Below are 18915 nucleotides of genomic sequence, written 5' to 3' on the forward strand. Positions count from 1 at the left end.
GTGGCCTCTGGAAAAAGGCACTAAGTATTCTAGTTTGCTAGTCTTTTGCAAAATTTAGAAATTAAAAAAAATGTTTTTTAGCCTGCAATTATGATAGAAATGTTGCATTTTAAGATTTCTACTGGTATATCTTAATTTTATTTTCTTAGGAAGTAATCCTCTCTCAATTTTGCTAGTTCTATATTATATTGGGGTAAAATTGGTGATAGAAGCAAGATGGGGTGAGCAGTTTCTCAAAAGATTTTGCATGATTCAAAATTGCATAAACATAAGCTCATTTCCAAAGCTCCATTTACAGCAGGGGCCAAGGCTGTAAGTTCTGACAATGGCCTTAGGGAGCATTCTCTCCTGAAAACTGTGGCGTTGAATGATGATGAACACCAGTGCAAACTGGGCACATTTAAAGAAATTCAACCTTGAAGGATGCCTGAATCTTCAAAAGTCTTTACACGAACTTCCAATAGGCAGGTTTTTTGCATTTATATGCAGAAGAGAGAAGAAATCCAGTTTCTGTGTCGTAATTTCTTATATTTTTTGTTACCTTCAATTCCATGAGTCTAGTTTACTTTTTTTTTTTTTGAGACGGAGTTTCGCTTTTGTTACCCAGACTGGAGTTCAATGGCGCAATCTCGGCTCACTGCAACCTCTGCCTCCTGGGTTCAGGCAATTCTCCTACCTCAGCTTCCTGAATAGCTGGGATTACAGGCACGCACCACCATGCCTGGCTAATTTTTTGTATTTTTAGTAGAGACGGGGTTTCACCATGTTGACCAGGATGGTCTCGATCTCTTGACCTCATAATCCACCCACCTCAGCCTCCCAAAGTGCTGGGATTACAGGCATGAGTCACTGAACCCGGCCGAGTCTAGTTTACTTTTTATAATGATATCATTAATTTTTTTCTTAAAATTATGATACGTTTTCATAAACATATAGATGTTTTGTTGTTCCATGCTTTTATGCTGTCAGTGGGACAGCAAAGGTTTGTCTACCTAGCATGTTCCAATCTAGTAGTCTACCCAAGAGTGATGGTTTTCTAGGCTGTTATTTAATATATCCAACAATGGAATTCTATAACGTCTTGGTTATTTCGAGTGTGTAGCATCTTTAGCTTGGACCAGTTGTTTTAATAATCCAATAGCACTTGATGTGATTATCTTTGAAGGATGTGAAGTACTTTTGTAGCCATCACCTCATTTGCTCTTCACAGCAATGAGTGAGCAGGGAAGGGCCGGCAGCTGTTGCTAGATCCTGACGTAGCCAAATGCACGTGCTCTTCTAGAACTGTGGGTATCAAAGCAGTCTTCTAGGAATGATTTTTACATATGGGTCTGATGTCTCCTAGTGAGATGTACAGAGGATTTTGCATTCCATGTTTCTAGGACTCTCATTCCAAAGAGGAAGAGACCAAGTTTAGTAGTAGATGTGCATAGAAATTGCTGAATGTAGGGTTTTCCAGAAGGCATAGAACTGACTCTGAAGTAGGAGAGAAAAATGACCTTAGTCACCATTAAGGAAGGTCTTTCCTAAGTAAAACTAATTCCTAGTTCAAAGTAATTGCCCCTCCTCACTTCTCCCTAGTTGATCATGATGATTATACTTTCTTTGTTTTCTTTGTAATACTTACCACGATCTGATTTTGTTTTTTTTTTTTTTTGAGACACAGCCTTGCTCTGCTGCCCAGTGTGGAGTGCAGCAGTGCGATCATAGCTCACTGTAGCCTTAACATGCTGGACTCAAGTGATCTTCCTGCCCCAGCCTCCCCAGTAACTTGGGAGTATCCACTACATCTGGCTATCTTTTTATTTAAAACAATTTTGCAGAGATGAGATCTCGCTATGTTGCACAGGCTGATCTGATCTTACTACTGACTTCCTTTGCATCTGTCTTGCTCCTCTAGAATTCCTGATTTCTTGGAGCATGTACGTGATCTTTTTTTTTTTTTTTTGTATCAATGAATCCCTAGCCACTAGAATGATAACTGGCAAATAGTAGGTTCTCCAAAAGTATTTCTCCTTGTAACATCAGTTCCGGATCTTGGTATGAGTAAACTTCAGGGTAGTGTCTATTAAATGATCTCTATGCTGATCTTTAGGGAGCTTGCTGTAATTCCTTAGCTAAGAGCACTATAAAACTCTTGCTCAAAAATCTTTAGTGAATAATTTCAGTTGTTCATATAAAAAACTCTTGTTCATCCAACCAAGTCCTGATCACTGCATGCCTAAATATCTCTTACTTCTGTTTTTCTCAATTTCTCTGTCCTCAAGTGTGACAGTTATGGGAGAACCTGCTTTAAAGAGTATAGTTGGCTGATCACCAACTACCATGATCTACCATGCATTCTTGCTGAGACTATGGTCTCTCTGGGTGGCTTCCAAACAGTAACTGAGCATGGTGGGCTACTAGAGCTAGGCCTTCTAGTCCCAACACAGAAATTTTCTATGAACAATCTTCATTCAGGATACTTGAATCCCAACTGATATGGTTTGGCTCTGTGTCCCCACCCAAATCTCATGTTGACTTGTAATTCTCAATGTCAGGGAAGGAAACTGGTGGGAGGTGATTGGATCATGGGGACAGATTTCCCCCTTGCTGTTCTCATGATAGTGAGTCCTTCTGCGATCTGATGGTTTAAAAGTGTGTGGCACTTCTTCCTTCACTCTGTCTCTTGCTGTGCCATGGCAAGATGTGATTGCTTCCCTTTTGCCTTCTGCCATAATTGTAAGTTTTCTGAGGCCTCCCAGCCATGCTTTTTGTATCACCTGCAGAACTGTGAGTTAATTAAACCTCTTTCCTTTGTAAATTACCCAGTCTCAGTTAGTTCTTCATAGCAGTGTGAGAACAGATACTACGCTGACCAAACCAGACAAGACTTTCTCAGAGCCACAGTGCTGTCTGAGGCCCTTCCCATCTATTCCTGCATCTTTCCCTCTCTCCTTTCCTAGGTATCACATTGCATCATAGCCTGCCTAGACCTGTTCTCACATCCCTCACAGGCATTTTTCCCAACAAATCTCTTGCATGTCTAATTCTATCTTAGCATCTGCTTCTTGAAGGACCAAAGCTGCCATAGTACCATAGTGCAGACCACCAGGGATTCTCTATGTGTCACTGCAGCAGCCTCCTTAGAGCCCCACACCGTCCATCTTCCTCTCTACCAATTTTCCACATTGCAGCCAGAATGATCCTCAGAAATTACAAATCTCATCACTTCCTTCCCTGCTTACACTTGCAGGATGGAGCAACTTCTTTAAAGATGTGTATAGGACTTATCTTCTAGCCTTACTCTCCTGCCTGTCCCTTTGCCACTCCCCATGGCTCCATGATCTAAATCACCTGTGTGCAGTTCCACCGATGAGCAGACCATGTTCACATCTAGTACTCGGGTCCATGGTTTTGGAGTTGTACTCCTTGCTTCTACCTTTTCTCTGCTTCCTTTGGCTCGTACCTCCTCATCCTTCATCTAGCAGCATGAATGGAATTTCTTCCAGAAAACTTCCTTGCTCTCACAAAGTCTGAGCTGGGTACTCTCTCAATGTGAATCTTAGGTCATTTTTCATTCCCCATTATATTGCCTACTACTCTTCTGCATATGGCAAAAACCGAACTTGAACGAACTGAAGCAAAAAAAAAAAAAATCATGAGATGTATTGGAAAGATACTAGAGTGGATCAAAATTAAGGGAAGAACCAAAAAGGGAGCAACAGAAAGGCAGCTCAGATGACCTCTTGAGCTAGAATAATGGGCTCAAATGCCCTCAGAAATTTCCTCCCTCTCTTTCTGTGTTTCTGACTCATTCTCTTAGGTTGGTTTCCTCCATAAGCTTAGATTCAAGGCCGACTGTAGCTCCTGGGCTTACATCCTCACAGCTTGGGGCCTGAGGGAAGAAAAAGCTATTCCTCCCACCTACAGATAAAAACAAACAAAAACCAACAAGGACTCTGATTGGTCAGTTTCTTTTGTGAGTCCACTTCTTTCCCAGTCACTTGCCCTGGGCATGAGCAACTATACTGTTGAAGCATACTATTGCAGATATAAGTTTAGACCTTATATTCAGCCCTCAACCAATCACCATCTTCAAGGAAGTAGAACATGAAAGAAAAGGACCATACAACTAAAGCAATGGGAAAACTTGCTCCCCTAAAAAATAGAGAGAGACTTTTCAGAAGATGAGGAAGTTGCTGGATTGAAAGAAAAACACATTTATCTATAAAGCGTAAGAACTGGATTCAGTTATAAGTAACAGAAAACAGCAACATATTGGCCTAAAAATAAGCATTTTTGGGGGGCTGGGTGCGGTGGCTCACCCCTGTAATCCCAGCACTTTGGGACGCCGAGGCGGGTGGATCATGAGGTCAAGAGCTCGAGACCATCCTGGTCAACATGGTGAAACCCCGTCTCTACTAAAAATACAAAAAATTAGCTGGGCATGGTGGCACGTACCTGTAAGCCCAGCTACTCAGGAGGCTGAGGGAGGAGAATTGCCTGAACCCAGGGTGCAGAGGTTGTGGTGAGCCGAGATCGTGCCATTGCACTCCAGTCTGGGTAACAAGAGTGAAACTCCGTTTCAAAAAAAAAAAAAAAATAAATAAGCATTTTATTTGCCTCCCATGAGAAGTCAGAAGTGGGCAGACAATGGGTCTTGGGAAACTTTCTAATTACTTCCGGAATCCAGATCATTTCTTTATTCCTTCTGAGCCATCCTTAGCATGGTTAGCACTTGTCAGTCCTATCCATGAAATCTCTACTCTAACTTCTAACATGATGCCCATGTTTCAGGCAAGAAGAAGGGGAAGGGAAAAGGCATGTGCTCACTAAGTCAGCCTGCCTTTTGAAGAGCTTTAATAGAAGCTCAACTCGGAGACTTTTTCATTGGCCAGAATTGTGACCCTTGGCCACCTCCAGCTATGAGAGAGGCCTTAGAAGTATAAGATGTTAGCTGGACACACTGTTAACCCAAACAAAATATGACTCTCTTAATAGAAAGAGGAAAATAGATGTTGGGTAGGCAATTAGTAGTGCCTCGCCACCTTGTGAGCCAGACAATCAAGCTCAGCTAAAAGGGTTAAAAAAAAAATTACTTCCAGGACTCCTTAAAAATATCATTCACAGATGGCTTTCACAGAAGGCGACAACAACAGTAAAAAATGACTACAACTTCTGGGGCCTACAGGTACCCAGGAACAACAAAAAGGAAGTACTTGAGGTGGAGGGTGGGAACCCTCGCAATTGATGTGGTGAGACTGCGTTCTGGCATGATGCTTCTTAAGGGACTGGGATTTTATCTTACCCTCCTTATAAGTTGATATGTCTGCCTACCACAGTTTCATGGATGCTGCCACAGAGCATGGGAGACTCCTGAGTCAGACAAAGGACTATCACCCATAGCAGAGCAAGCAGCGTGAGCATTGTCATGCTTGCATTGGTTCCCCAGGGGAGACATTGAGCTCAGAGAATCCACCGTTTTAATGGAAAGCAGTAAGCTAGTCTGCTTTTTTTCTGGGAAGGAGACATTACTTACCCTCCAGGTTGCTGCCTGCAAACAACCTGAGTAATGACCTGGGTAAACAGCAATCAGGGCATTGAGTTTTTGGCAGGCCCATCAAGATGAGCAGAGATGCAAAAGCCTGTTGGAGGATGATTTCGTCTAAGAATGCATCCCTCAATCCCATGCAGCCTTAGCTTCCAGTGAATTTTCACAAAAGTATACCACTTTGTTGGTCACTCTGATAAACTTGACCTACAGAGGTTGGGAACAAATCTGTTCAATTTGTTTTGTATAGCACTTAATAAAGGATTCTATCAACTGAACTTTAAGCAGTAGAATGAGGCCAGTCTCTATAGACCTCATCCAAGCCTCAGACAGTCCCAATTTCAACCAACTCTGAGTAAATCTTAGGGGGACTAGTATGTCTTATGTTAGATGGCCATGATGTAGTATAAATTCAGTCAATTATCTATTAGTACTCACAGAAGAAGTTTAGATGATCTTTGGTATTGTTGTCCATAACTACAGGGAATTGCCAGGAAAACAATCCTCATTTGTAAAGGAGAGACATTCATGGTTCGCTTTCCCTTGCATAAAAACACAAGTCGCTGCAGTCAGGGATGTGTTGTGAAATTTAATGTGGATCAGCAATACTTTGTTTCATTTAAGCCACCTGAGTAGTGTTTCCAACAGCCTGATGTTACACATGGCATAACCCAAGGATGCTGAGGCACCAGGAGGAGCAGATGAGTCTGTATCATGTAGAATAAAACAAGGTTATGTCAATATGTGTGTTTGTACATATTCAAGAGGTGTCTATGTTTGAAGGTTTTTTTTTTTTTTTTTTTTTTAGGAGGCAGTGTCTCACTCTGTTGTCCAGGTTGGAATGCAGCGATATGATCACAGCTGACTGCAGCCTTGAACTCCTGGGTTCAGGGGATCCTGCCACCTTAGTTAAGGCCTGCAGTAGCTAAGACTGTAGGCATGTGACCCTACGTCCTCCACGTTAAAACAATTTTTTTTTTGGTAGAGACAGGGTCTCCCTATATTGCCCAGGCTGATGTTAAAGTCCTGGGCTCAAGCGATTCTCCCACCTTCGCCTCCCAAACTGCTGGGATTAGAGGTGTGAGCCACTGCACCTGGTCTGAAGCTTCTCTTGATGGCAGAATAGTTTGGGGTCAGCCAGGTCCTTGTGAGTTTCTCTGATTTTATGCATAGAGATGGAGATAATGAACCAGCAGCCTGTCAAATTGCCGGCTTTAGCTTCTTGCCTCAAGCAGAATACGTGATGACTTGCAAGGTTGTGGTGCTGGGACAAGGAGAGCATTAATTGTTCCCACCTCACACCTAGCACCTTTCCTGGTCTGAGGTGTTCCCTCTCTGTGTCTGGGCTATTCCCTCTCCAAGTGTGGGAGTTGCTCTTCTTTCACAGCCATGAAACTGATGTGTCCACTCTACCGTTTAGAGCTTCCCTTTTCTCTAATCAACTCAGATTCAGACTTAGATGCTTTGTCTAGAAAGAAGACGTACACATGAGAACGCATTTTCACAAAACTTACAGAGACTCGTCATGCTCCCCCATTGTGACTCATGTGGGCCATGTAGGGAGCTCAGTGAGCAGCGTACTAAACCAAGTGGTCATCGTTCTTATGATCTATGACCTTGTTAAACCCAAGAGATATTCCTAACAGAATTAAAATTTGAATCCCCTGGGCCCACTTTCGATTGGGCTGCACCCAAGGAATGGACAAAGAAGAATGGCCTAGAGTTGCTGTCAGGGAAAGAGAAATGTGGCATGCTAAGGAATGGTAAGTGTTAGAGGCTACACACACAGTGGGATCACATGGCAGATGAATAGCCAAGCTTGGAGAATCTGATGCTTTTATAGCAAGCAGTAAATATACCTATTCTTTGTTTTAAAGGGAGACATTATCTCATCCCTACAAGTTTGATTATTGCAAACATAAACCTGAGAGATCGACTGGGTAAAGCGTGGTCAGGCCATTGCACTCTTGGCCTCCCTGACATGACCTGCAGCAGCAGGAAAGACCCATAGAGGAAGGTCTGTCCCTATAGGAATCTAATAAATGATCCTCAGAAACTGTTTCCACTGATAGGAGATTTGTCTTTATATTACTCAGTGCCCCTGAGAAGAACCCCAGGAAAATGTTCTGTTTGGTATTTCAGGAATAATTGGGCTTCTCCCTAACAATTGCAAATATTGAAATGGACACATTTTCCTTCTTTGGGCTGCTAAAGAGGTTGAAGTGAAATGTGTGGCTCAAATCTAGCACAGTCCCTGGCACAAGTAGGTTTTTCATAAATCATGCTAATGAAGGATACAGAACTTTAAAGTGAGATGTACATTTTGTGGCTCCATTTTATTCCCCTGATCTCTTATCCTTTTGTCTTATTTTCACACTAATTTTAATTTAAAGTTGTAAGAAGGATCCATCCCTCCTATTTTTAATAAGCTAGAATTCATCTCCGGGTCTTCTACCTTCTATTCCAGGGCTCTGTGTTATGTCTACTTCTATTCTCTTTGAATTTGGAGAACAGCTGGTTAATACATTTATCTCAAACAATTTGCGAAGAAGTCACTCAATCACCCTTCATCCATTTCCTGTGTCCCTGTTGGCTCTATTTCCAATGGTTTACTTAATTTTGTTGCTTTTCTCTGTAATCCAGATTCTCTTGTGTTTTGTGCATGTAGCCCTAGACCTTGCAAAAATAGCATTTATTAGATGTTAATTTGAGTATTTCTTCTCATTTTTTTCAAGCCAGTTCAACATTCTTATACCTTTCAGCTACATATATTATTGGATAACCAACTTAAAGCATTTTTTATTTCCAGAAACAATACCATGCTCACTTTTAGTGTTGTCTATGTCCCTATCATTACGTCCCTTGCCCCTCATCTTGTTTTGGATAAATCTTGTCACTATTTCTTTCATTTATTTTTGGATTGGAAAATTTACGAGGCTTTCCATGTTATAATTTCCTCCCATAGGAAGACAGAAAAGTGCATTGCTAGCCCCTCTGTCTATGTAAACACTCAGCATTCAGAAGCTGCCAGCAGGATTCAGTTTTGTTTTGTTTTGTTTTATCATATAAGAGTTTAATCATTTACTTGCTTAGGTAAAAAATATGAAACATAGCTGAAAATTTACTGGACCTATCACATGGTCAAAGAGATGACTGAAATAAAAGAAGTAGTTCATGATCAAATCTGATCAGTGGAGTACTGATGCAATTGATTACTCTGTCCTGGAGCAAAGTTTCTTGGATAGTAGCCATTTTGAGCTTGCAAATCAGTTTAGTTTAGAATGAAGCATTTAACATATGCTTTAAAAAAAAAAATCAACCTATGAACGAAGTTCTAAATTTGATCAGCATCATGAGAAGGTAGGGGTTAGAAGTCCCAGATACCTAGAGACTAAAAATGTATTTGCTCTTCATATAATTTTCTGAGGTTTGAATAAGAAGGACGTTTGTTTAAGTGACGCTTTGAAACACATTCTTTGTTTTATGGGCTTTTGTTGAGCTTTCATTTGTTCACCATATCTCACATAATATATAATGCAATTGGTGATCCCGTACCAAAAATTATAAAGAAGTAGCAGAAACAGGAGTTACCATGAATTCACAGACCCAAACACATAAGCCCTACTGGGACCCAAGCTTAAAATATTATTTCCTTGCTTGACAATTAGTTCTGTCACCAGTTTTTTTTTTTGTTTTTTTTTGTTTTTTTTTTTTTGAGATGGAGTTTTGCTCTTGTTGCCCAGGCTGGAGTGCAGAGGCATGATCTTGGCTCACTACAACCTCCGCCTTCCAGGTTCAAGCGATTCTCCTGCCTCAGCCTCCTAAGTAGCTGGGATTACAGGCATGCACCAGCATGCCCGGCTAATTTTTTGTATTTTTAGTAGAGATGGGGTTTCACCATGTTGGACAAGCTTGTTTTGAACTCCTGACCTCAAGTGATCCACCCACCTCAGCCTCCCAAAGTGCTGGGATTACAAGTGTGAGCCATCATGCCTAGCCCTGTCACCAGTTTTAAATCAGTGAAGTATATGAGTCATTACCCTTTTCTTTATAAATAAAATCAAGGTATCTCATTGTGTATAAATCTCGTCCTCTAAATATTTGTGATAACATTTTATAGCAACTGAGAACACAAAATATATTGTGGACGCTAAGTCTGAAACAAACACACCTACTGAAAATAAACGTATACGTGTAAAACTACTTCCCCCACATTATATACTCATTATTTAACATTAGAGGAGACAAGTAGAATTGAAAACCAGTAAATTAGGAGACAAGATGTGGGGATTGTGAGTTGTTTCACTTGAATAGAACCAATCTTGTTGTTTCTCCCAGGAAGGAAAAAATTTAAGAATCAGAATAATAAACACTTGTCACTAATAAGGGCAATATGACTGTGGTCTTGGTTGTGCAAAGTATCTGGGTTTCATACATTATTTCCACTTTTCAAAACTGTGGCTCAAGAGAAGTTTATTCTAAACTCATATCAAAATGGGAAAGCTTTAAAAACTAGAATTCATTCTTTAATATAGATGCTGCCTCCCATTTCAGTCAACACCGGCAACAAAACCAGTGTTGGCAATTTTACCAACTGTTTTTCACCAGTTCAGCTGGGTCTGGGTCTCCATTGTTAATATAGCACTACTGATCCTTAATTCGTAGAACCACAGGGGAATGTTTAAATAAAAGAACACTCGATTTCATAGTACTTTTTAAATGAAAACATATGTATCTGTAATAGGGCTTTAAAAGTTTTTTTTTTTTTTTTTTCGGTGAGAGCTTAATGTGTGGCATCTGTTAGGTACAGGGTGTCTTTTTCAGTTTTTCTGAAGAGGTTCAGAGAATAGACCCAGGAAAGTTAATTGTGTCGATGTCTGTATCGCAGGTGTTATCAGGATTAAAAATGCCCAAGGAAGATTATTGTCAGTTATTTCTCCTTCCTTAGATAATCCCTTATATATTTTAGAAGAGGAGGAATGAGAGAAGAAACTCTCAAAATACTTTTTCAACACTGGTTGGTCTGGAGAAGCTCACTTTCAAAATTCAATATGCGCTTTGCGTTTGATGAGACAGGTAAATAAACCCATCTCATCAGGGACTCTTATAAAGTACTTTAAGGTTCCTTTGAGGGGTATCCATGTTTGGGCTCATAATTGCTAAACTTAAAATCGACATTGTATATTACTCTCTTGCTAATAGAGTGAGGATTGACAAACTACCCTAATTTAGAAAAAAATAAAAATGGATAATTCATAAGCATTAAGATGACATATTTGGTTTCTTGCATCACCTAAATTTCCCTCTGCCTCCTGAGTCCCAGGATTTTATCCTTATGAAGATCCCTCTCTTTCTTCTTTAGGATTCCCAAGTAACTTGTCTCTGCTATTTTTAATGTATATGACTGAAGAAATTCCAAATGGGCCTTGTGAAAATAGGCTAAGGCCAACATTGTATGCTCCTAATATGGCCTAGCACTCCCCCAATATCTCCAAATATGTCAGAGGGATTGAGATGGATTCAAAGCTTATTAGAGAATCTTGAATACTGTGGGCAATGCAAAGCCCTCTCCTATCAATTACATTTCTTATTGCCTTAGGAGGCAACTAGAATATGACAATGGATAGAGAGCTCAGTCATATGCTTTTATTTCCCCCAGAGTTTGAGAACTGCATATGGTAAATATCTGTCCATCAATTTATGTATGCATGTTATACATACATCCGGGTGCATATAATGAAAGGCAGCGGAGTGGTTAGGGAATGGGTTTCGAAGCCAGATTGCCTGGGTTTGAAGCCAGGCTCTTTCACCTGCTATTTGTATAACCTTGGGCAAGTTACATAACCTCTCAGTGCTTCAGTTTCCTTATCTGTAAAATGATATAATAAAATTATGTGGCTGTGAGGATTAAATTCATTTATACACATAAAGCACCTAGAACAATGCCCGTAAAATTATGGGAATTCAAAAATTGTAGCTACTGAATAATATATTGTATGCATTATTATATACATCATATGGATACATACATATGTGTATATATATAACACATAGCCGCCTTACCTCCAAAATAAGCTGATTTCATATACATTGCTAAATATGACACGCACACACACACACACACACACACATACACACACACACAACTCCGTATAGAGCACATTATGATTTTCTTGGAAATTTCAGTTATCTAATGACCAACATGAGTGTGAATACCAACGTAGCTGATGACTGGCATGAACATAGTACACATTTGGTATTTTATATCTACCTGTTTAATGAAATAATACATGCCACTGAAAACTGGCCCAATAAAAGGTGTACATGGCATCAAACTGAAATGAAAAAGCTCAGATACGACACTGGACAAGTCTGGATTTGCGTACTGGTTCAACCACTTAAAAACTGCATGGTCTTGGAGTCATTTAACCCTTCTGAGCTTCAGTCTTCTCCTCTGAAGAACAGGGATGTAACATTTCTTGCAAGTTTGCATTGAGAAGGAGAGACAAAATACATTTTTTAAAAGACACTTGGCCAACATCCTGGTACATAGCAGATGCTTGATAAATGGAAACGCTGATCTTTAATGTGTCAGTCCCACTACAAATGTGGGTATTTTTTTTAAGCCCAACACAAACAAACATCCCACTGGAAGTTTTTGATCAGCTATGCTGTTGCCGTATAATGATCATGGTTTAGTCTTAAGGGCATGTGGTTTCAATAACTCTAAGTGGTTGGAAGTTATGCTGCCTGTAGGAGCGAAAGGAGGGAAGAGGTTGGTGTCATTCAGGTTTCACCAGTATCTCACTAGGCAGTTTTGGAACTTTGCACCTTCTCTCCCTCTGTCTGGCTTCCCTTCTTCTGCTAATAGAAAGCCTAATGACCCCAGAAACTGTTATATTCAAGAAGCAGTAAAGGCTAAAAATCTGCGGAGGTGGCACTGCTCTGCTTGGTGGTGTTAGGCCAAGCAGGTAGGTTCTTAACTTACTGGCCAGGGGCCCAGAGGACTTTTGTTGTCTGAGAGAAAGTGATTGTCTGAGAGAAAGGGATTACGACCCAGCGGATGTTCACTGTAAATGACAATCTCTTTTCAAACGGTAAGTATGTTCATATAAGTAGTAGTGAGGGGCAACGTTTTTTGTAGTTGGGCCCCCGTTTGCCTCTTGCACATTATTTTAAGGAACTGGGCCTGACATAGTAATAGCTAATTTTGTAAAGCGACTATACATGTATTATGAGAATAAATCATTCAACACACAACGACCACAACAAAAGAAGAAGAAACCATTCAACCTACACCGGGAGCTCTTAGAATAAAAGTAACCTTACATTTAAGGTGGAGTACAGTCATTGAGGAATTCTTATGCCATATATGCCAGTGGCTGTGATGTGAAACTTGTATGATAGAGAAAATGTAAGGAAAGAAAACATACAGGAAGTGTGTTTCATGCACACACACACACACACACGCATTTTTCACACAGTTGGTGAAACCACACTGAACCAGCAATTTGAATATTATTATTGTCCTTCTCTCTCATTAAATACTTAGGAAAACACAGTAAAATTGGTTAAGGATGCACATTTAGATTGCCATATCCAGAGTTATAGCCAAGCATCAAATGATTACACTGCTTATAAATTTTAGGCGGATGGTAATTTAAAGTCCCCCCAAAGCCCTGAGCTGATTTCATTGTTCTCTTAATTACTGGGCTCTATGCTATCAAATATTTGTGTAAGAGGAAGTTTTTCTTTGTGGGAGTGGATAATAGCTGAGCTTACACTTTGAAATTTTTGCCTTGAGTTATTAAGATTTACATTTCTCACTTTTGTTCCAGGGAAAGGCGTTTTAGCCATTTTTAGAAAACTGGTACCACCACATAATCAATCGTCAAACACCCGAGAAAGTTTCCGCCCTAGACAAGTGTAAAATCTCAGGTATTAGCAACCCACCTCCAGGAACAAATCTACAAAGGGTGGAGAGGGGGAGAAAGGATGTCTCACTTTCCTAGGTGAATATATTGTGACTGGTATGTGTGGCATGCATTGAGAAACTATATTTGCGTACTAATTGCCGTTTAGAAATCAGCCCGAAGAAAGTCTGGGAGAGATCACCCAGAGACAGCCAAGCTCCGAGCCTCGCTCCCAAGCTCCTCCGGTGTGTCCTGCTCTTCCAGGCGCGTGAAGAATAAATAGAGTCTGGTCATTGATCTCCTGATGGTGTTGTTGCACTCTGGGTAATGCCGGGGGTGCCCAGCGATGCGGCGCAGTCAATGGATGCGCTCTGCAGAGAATTACAGAGATGGGGACAGAGAACACGCACCTCGGCACAAAGCAAAAGGAGGGAAGGCTACAGTGAGGAAAAGAAACGTGTTGCTTGAATTGTGTCCTTAGTCCCCTTCCCAGCACCCCCTTCCCAACCAGCAGCCTCCCCCGTGAATCCCCTCCCTTCTCCCTGCTCTTTTCTGGACACCAGCTCTGGGAAGATCATTGTCAGGAACCCCCGCCCCCGCCCCACCCTGGTTTGAGATTTAATAGGATTTTTTTCCCCTGGCAAACCGGCAGCTGTTTTAAGTCAATGAAAGTAAGATTAGAAGAGATAAGCGCCGAGCAGCCCGGGAGCTGTCAGAGCACACACTTAAATCAGCCCCTCAGCTTCTGCTCAGGGCTTCACCGACGGAGTTTCTTCTGATGGGAATGGGACTCTGAGGGTCTCTCTCGGCTCCACGCGCCCAGTCACGTGTCGCGGCAGAGAGAGTCGGAGCCCAGCGCCCAGCCTTATTTCTCCCTAAATATCACTAATTTCATTCCCTGGTTCTTGGGCATTGGGTTGGGTTGTGTGTGTATATGTATGCGGGTGGTGGTTTTTTTTTTTTTTGGCTTCGCTCAACACAAAACCAAACCAGTTCAACCACCCCGGGGGCAGAGATGAGAGCGCCTCAAAACTTTTCTCCCCCACCCCAATCCCCTAGGAGTAGGTGGGTGCACTGTGCCGGCGGCAGCGGGGACGCCCGGCGCGGAGCCGGGCTCCGGGAGGCAGTGGCCGCTTCAGCAGCCGAACATCTCGCGGCTCCAGCATCCGCGCCCGGCAGCCCGCGGCTAGTCTCCCGGAAGGTTCCGCGGACCCTGCAGTCCCCCGCACGCGCCCTCCCCGCCAGCCCGACCGCCTGCCCACCGGACTGTGGGGCCGGGAGGGGCACGGTCCTGGGCGCAGGGCAGAGGCTGAGGCTCGGGCGCCGGGAAGAAGTTGACAAAGGGACTTGACTAAACATGAATGCGTATTTATAGATGCGAGCTCCTTCGAGATCTAGAGATACTCCGCTCTCCCTGGCTCCTTCCACTCCTGCCATTTCATTTTTATCGCTCCTTTAAGTGGAGGGCAGATTAAAAAAAAAATTCCTGCACGGTGTGGGTAATCGCCGCGTTATTTACAATCTAGTTACTCTGCAGCAGACGGGGAAGAAAACTCTGGGGCTCGTTCCCTTCGGATGGATAGAGAGGGCGGCCGGGCGGCGAGCTGCAGGAAGGAGGTCAGGGTGGGCTTGCGGGAGATCGGGGGCGACCTGGAGGGAGCGGGAGCCCCCGGCGCCGCCCCCGCGCCCGCCCCCGCCCCCGCCGCACCCCCCGGGGCGGGCGCCGGGCCGCGGTGACCGCCGGCTGGTGCGCTGCCCTCGCCTCCCCCATTGTTCCTACTGTCTTTTTGCCTTTTGTTATTTGCACTCGCATTGTGTTGTTTGTCTCTGAAGCCGCCTCATGACCAGCAAAGGGATTTCACCTCGTCCTTGAGAGCAACACGGGGAACGCGAGCGAGCGGGCGAGCGAGAGACGGGGGGAGAGAGAGGGACACGCGCGCGCACACACACACACACACCGGCACACACGCACACACACAGACACACACACACAGAGTGAAAAAGGCGAGCCACCAAAACCCATCTCCAGTCTCCTCCCGGGGGCCCCCAGCCCGCCTCTGTGCCACTTTGCATCCCACGCCGGAGGAGGCATTAACGAGACCGGGTAAGGTGCGTGAATCGCTGCGTTTTAACTTTGTTGTTCGTCCCGATGTTGTTGTGGGCAGACCTCCAAGGCGCAGAGCTCCCCTCTGCCGCTCGCCGGGCCCGCCACTCAGCACTCGTTCCCGGCTCCAGCTGGAGAGCCGCGAAGGAGGGAGGGGGCCGCCGCCGGAGTTTCCTCAAGTACAGAGGGAGGGGGACTGGGCTGGGGGTGACGGAGAGGTGGGAGGCGGCCCGAGGCGCGGAGTGGCCCTGTCATCCCCGGGGGCGGCTGGCCGGGAGACCCTGGGGCGCGGGCTTGGACCCCGACCCGGAGACGAGATAACTTTCTATTTTTGTTGGGAAGCCTGCGTACTGTTGCTGGTATTGTTTTGTAAGTGGTGGCGGTGGAGGTGGTGATGCGAGAGGAGGGCAGGAGTGCGGGGAGAACCCTGGGCTGCGCTGGGCATCTCGGCGAACGTCCAAGGCCAGACCCTAAAAGTTGGACAAAGCCCCTTAACCCTTTTAGGATATCAGAGCAACCCCCGGCCCACCCCCTAACCTTAGTCACCCCCACCTCCCGACTCTTTCGCCTTTTTGTTTCGCTTTCTGCAATCGCCCTCCCTCCCGCCCGGAATTTCGGAAACTAGTCTCATCCTTCAGGATTCTAGGGATTTCAGAGACCGGAAGCTTTAATTTTAAATGCAGCTACTTTTTACCCCCCCCCTCACTCAGTGTACCAAGTGAAGACCACTCACGTGTTGTGTCACTTTAAGCGCGGGTTTGGGAAATCTCGCTTGCACGTTGAGGCTACAGCAATAAGAAGCAATGAAAAGAGGTTATACGAGTTGAAATCAAATTGGATTTGGAAATGTTTGTGTTGGAGAGCCGCAGTTTGTTGAGTATTGATCGGATGCACACGAAACACTGTTTACATTTTTTTACTAGTCATTTTCCCTACACTTTGCAAAGCAACTGTATTAATAAATAGATTGGTGAATTTCTGAAGACGTTGGTTTCTGTGACTAAATTGAGAATGTGATGAATGTGAATTCATTTTAATGTGTTCCCTTCTCAGCTAAAGCAGGTCAAGCCGAGGAATCCTGTGAATATGCAGAGTCCTACACTCCGTGCCAGGCGGTCCAGGCACTCTGGGTGGCAGTCAGCTGTACTTTCTTACAAAAGTTTAGGGATTTGCTGGAACCCAGTTGAGATCCTCCCATATCCAGACAGCCAAAGGAGTTTGTCAAGAAAGGCTTAAGGAGATGTCCCCAGGGACTGCCTTCTGGCTCAGCCCAGTTCTTTAGCCAAGGGCAGGACCAAGGGAAATCTGTGGGATTTGGGGCAGTAAGTGTGGGAATCTGCGAAGGGACTGGACAGTGATTTGTTTCCTTGCTTTTGATAAATAATGGCCCCCTGGTACCCTAAAAACACATCCACGAACACACACAAACAGGCCAATGAAGTAGGCACGTGGGACATTTGTAGGCAATGGACATTTCCATCAGAAAAACCAGAGGAGATTTTTGATCAGGATTACCGGAGTGAAGCTCCATGGCCAAGAGTGATTAGGTTAAGGGCCAGATGGCTTTAAAGTATACGGAAATGTTTTTCAAGTTTGACTTTTATAGCATTTAAAAGGAGGACGATTTCTTCGAGTCTTTACAGAACTGCTAAATTTTGATCTGTCTAATTTTAAAGGAATTCAGCTGTATGAGAATTGCTGTTAGCTCAGATAGGGAAGGAATCTGGTTTCAAATGCAGATACATGGAACAAAGTTTCTAGGGGTGCTTCTTCCTGATTTAAATATAGCTCCCAGGCAGAAGCCTAGATAAATTCAGCCACAATGATTTTAAATCGTAAGTACTTACAGTGGAAATTCTTTTAGGCACTGTGCAAAGTTCTCCTGCAAATTATGCCATCAACTGTTTATTCTTCAGAACTATACAAGATAAAAATCATAAGCATCACTTAAAACTGATGCAATACAGCCTTAAATCCTTAAACTGCTAGGGATAGCTTTTGTTTGCCTAAAAGGTAGATCTTTCATCACATGAGTTGTTTAAAAACATTTAATTGTGGGGGTGGGAAGGGATGTGCATAATTATTTAGTTATTTGTGTTAATTACATAGTAGCATACTCTCTTGAAATTTTTTCTCTCCCCCGCCCCTTTCTTTCTAGTGGTCTTCTCTTCTAACAACCTTGTTCCTGAAGAATCAACAGTTTTTTGTTTGCTGTGGGTTTAAAAGAATTCATTTTGTAGCCTTTTAGTATTGATCCAATTTGACACAGACTTGCAAATATAACTCTTAATACCGGAAAAACTTCAATTCTTAATAGGGAAACCTTGTATTAGTTTTGTTGTTGAGCTTAAACAGTTCTGATTGAATGACATGTTGTATACAGAATTCAAAACTTCCAAACCTCTTTGGTAAATAACTAGGCATTTCAAGTCCAATGGCTAATTCAAATTAACTTAGTTCTAGAACATGTAAGTGCACATCCTGTTTAGACTGACACGTGGTTTGGTGAAAGAAAAAAATGAATATACACTTAGAAAGATGCTATCTGTGGAGTATATAAATAGTAAATAGCAAAAGAGTGAAGTTTATGCTCAGGTATGTTGGCATCTTTTTTGTTGTCCTCAGTGGGGGCAAGTTATGAGTGATAAGGAGAATTTAAATTTCTAAATTTTTCTTTTCTAGTTAAAGGAACGAATTTAAATTCTTAAGGTTTTTTTTTTTTTAACTTACAAAGCAGGTTTAAAATATGGTATCATGTTTACAGGGATGTACTGCCTTCTTGAAAAAGCTTTGTTCTTTTCCTGAGTGATAAGTAATCATTGATTTGAGGGTATGTTCAGATTATATATATTAAAAACCTTACGGGACAAAATTTATGTTTCCTAATATCCTAAAATACACTGGATTTCAAATAACGGACAGTCCTAATGTTGAACACTGTTTAGATTTCCAGCAGGTATAATTGTTGGATGTAATTGATTGGCATAACCTGGATGATTCACCCAATATCCTGTCAACTTCAATGGTAGGGAATGCTATAATTAGAGTTTTGAGAGTTACCTGGAAACTTATTTGTCTAGGCCTGAAGTCAAACGCATTCCCTCACACACTGGTCACAATTTTTTAGTCTGAGATATGAAGATTTATATTAAAGGTGAAGAAAGTGATTGGCTGTTTCAAATAAACTATATCCTGAACTTAGATTTGTAGATAGTTAATGAAATAAAAGTCTGATTTTGTTCCAAACATTGTTTTAAAACACCCATTTGTAAATAGTCTACATTTGGTTTTCATATGTTAATGATTTGGGATCTGAAACTTATTTCAGAAAGGCATTTTGGTTTATCTTAAAAAACACCACACAG

General features: G+C 42.5%; 1 protein-coding gene and 1 long non-coding RNA gene across 15 annotated transcripts in view; one reads left to right on the top strand and one right to left on the bottom strand.

Moving 5' to 3' along the window:
* The first annotated feature begins 14974 nt into the window (after nucleotides 1–14974).
* Nucleotides 14975–18915, top strand: part of SOX5 (SRY-box transcription factor 5) — a 1034770-nt gene continuing 1030829 nt past the window's right edge. For 7 of the 14 annotated variants that reach the window (XM_078339089.1, XM_078339088.1, XM_035258421.3 and 4 more), the window contains exon 1: nucleotides 15318–15555. The gene's annotated coding sequence lies outside the window, so the exon portion shown is untranslated. Of the gene's footprint in view, nucleotides 15064–15317; nucleotides 15556–18915 lie in introns of those variants that run through there. The other 7 variants (XM_078339091.1, XM_035258423.3, XM_078339096.1 and 4 more) reach the window with 2 other exon arrangements.
* On the bottom strand, nucleotides 15761–16352 carry LOC144577893 (uncharacterized). Its single transcript, XR_013522743.1, has 2 exons — nucleotides 16284–16352; nucleotides 15761–16020 (listed from the first exon to the last, which is right to left on the bottom strand). It is a non-coding gene; the product is annotated as an uncharacterized LOC144577893 (long non-coding RNA).

This window comes from Callithrix jacchus, chromosome 9, assembly GCF_049354715.1.
Source record: "Callithrix jacchus isolate 240 chromosome 9, calJac240_pri, whole genome shotgun sequence".
Taxonomy (NCBI): Eukaryota; Metazoa; Chordata; class Mammalia; order Primates; family Cebidae; genus Callithrix; species Callithrix jacchus.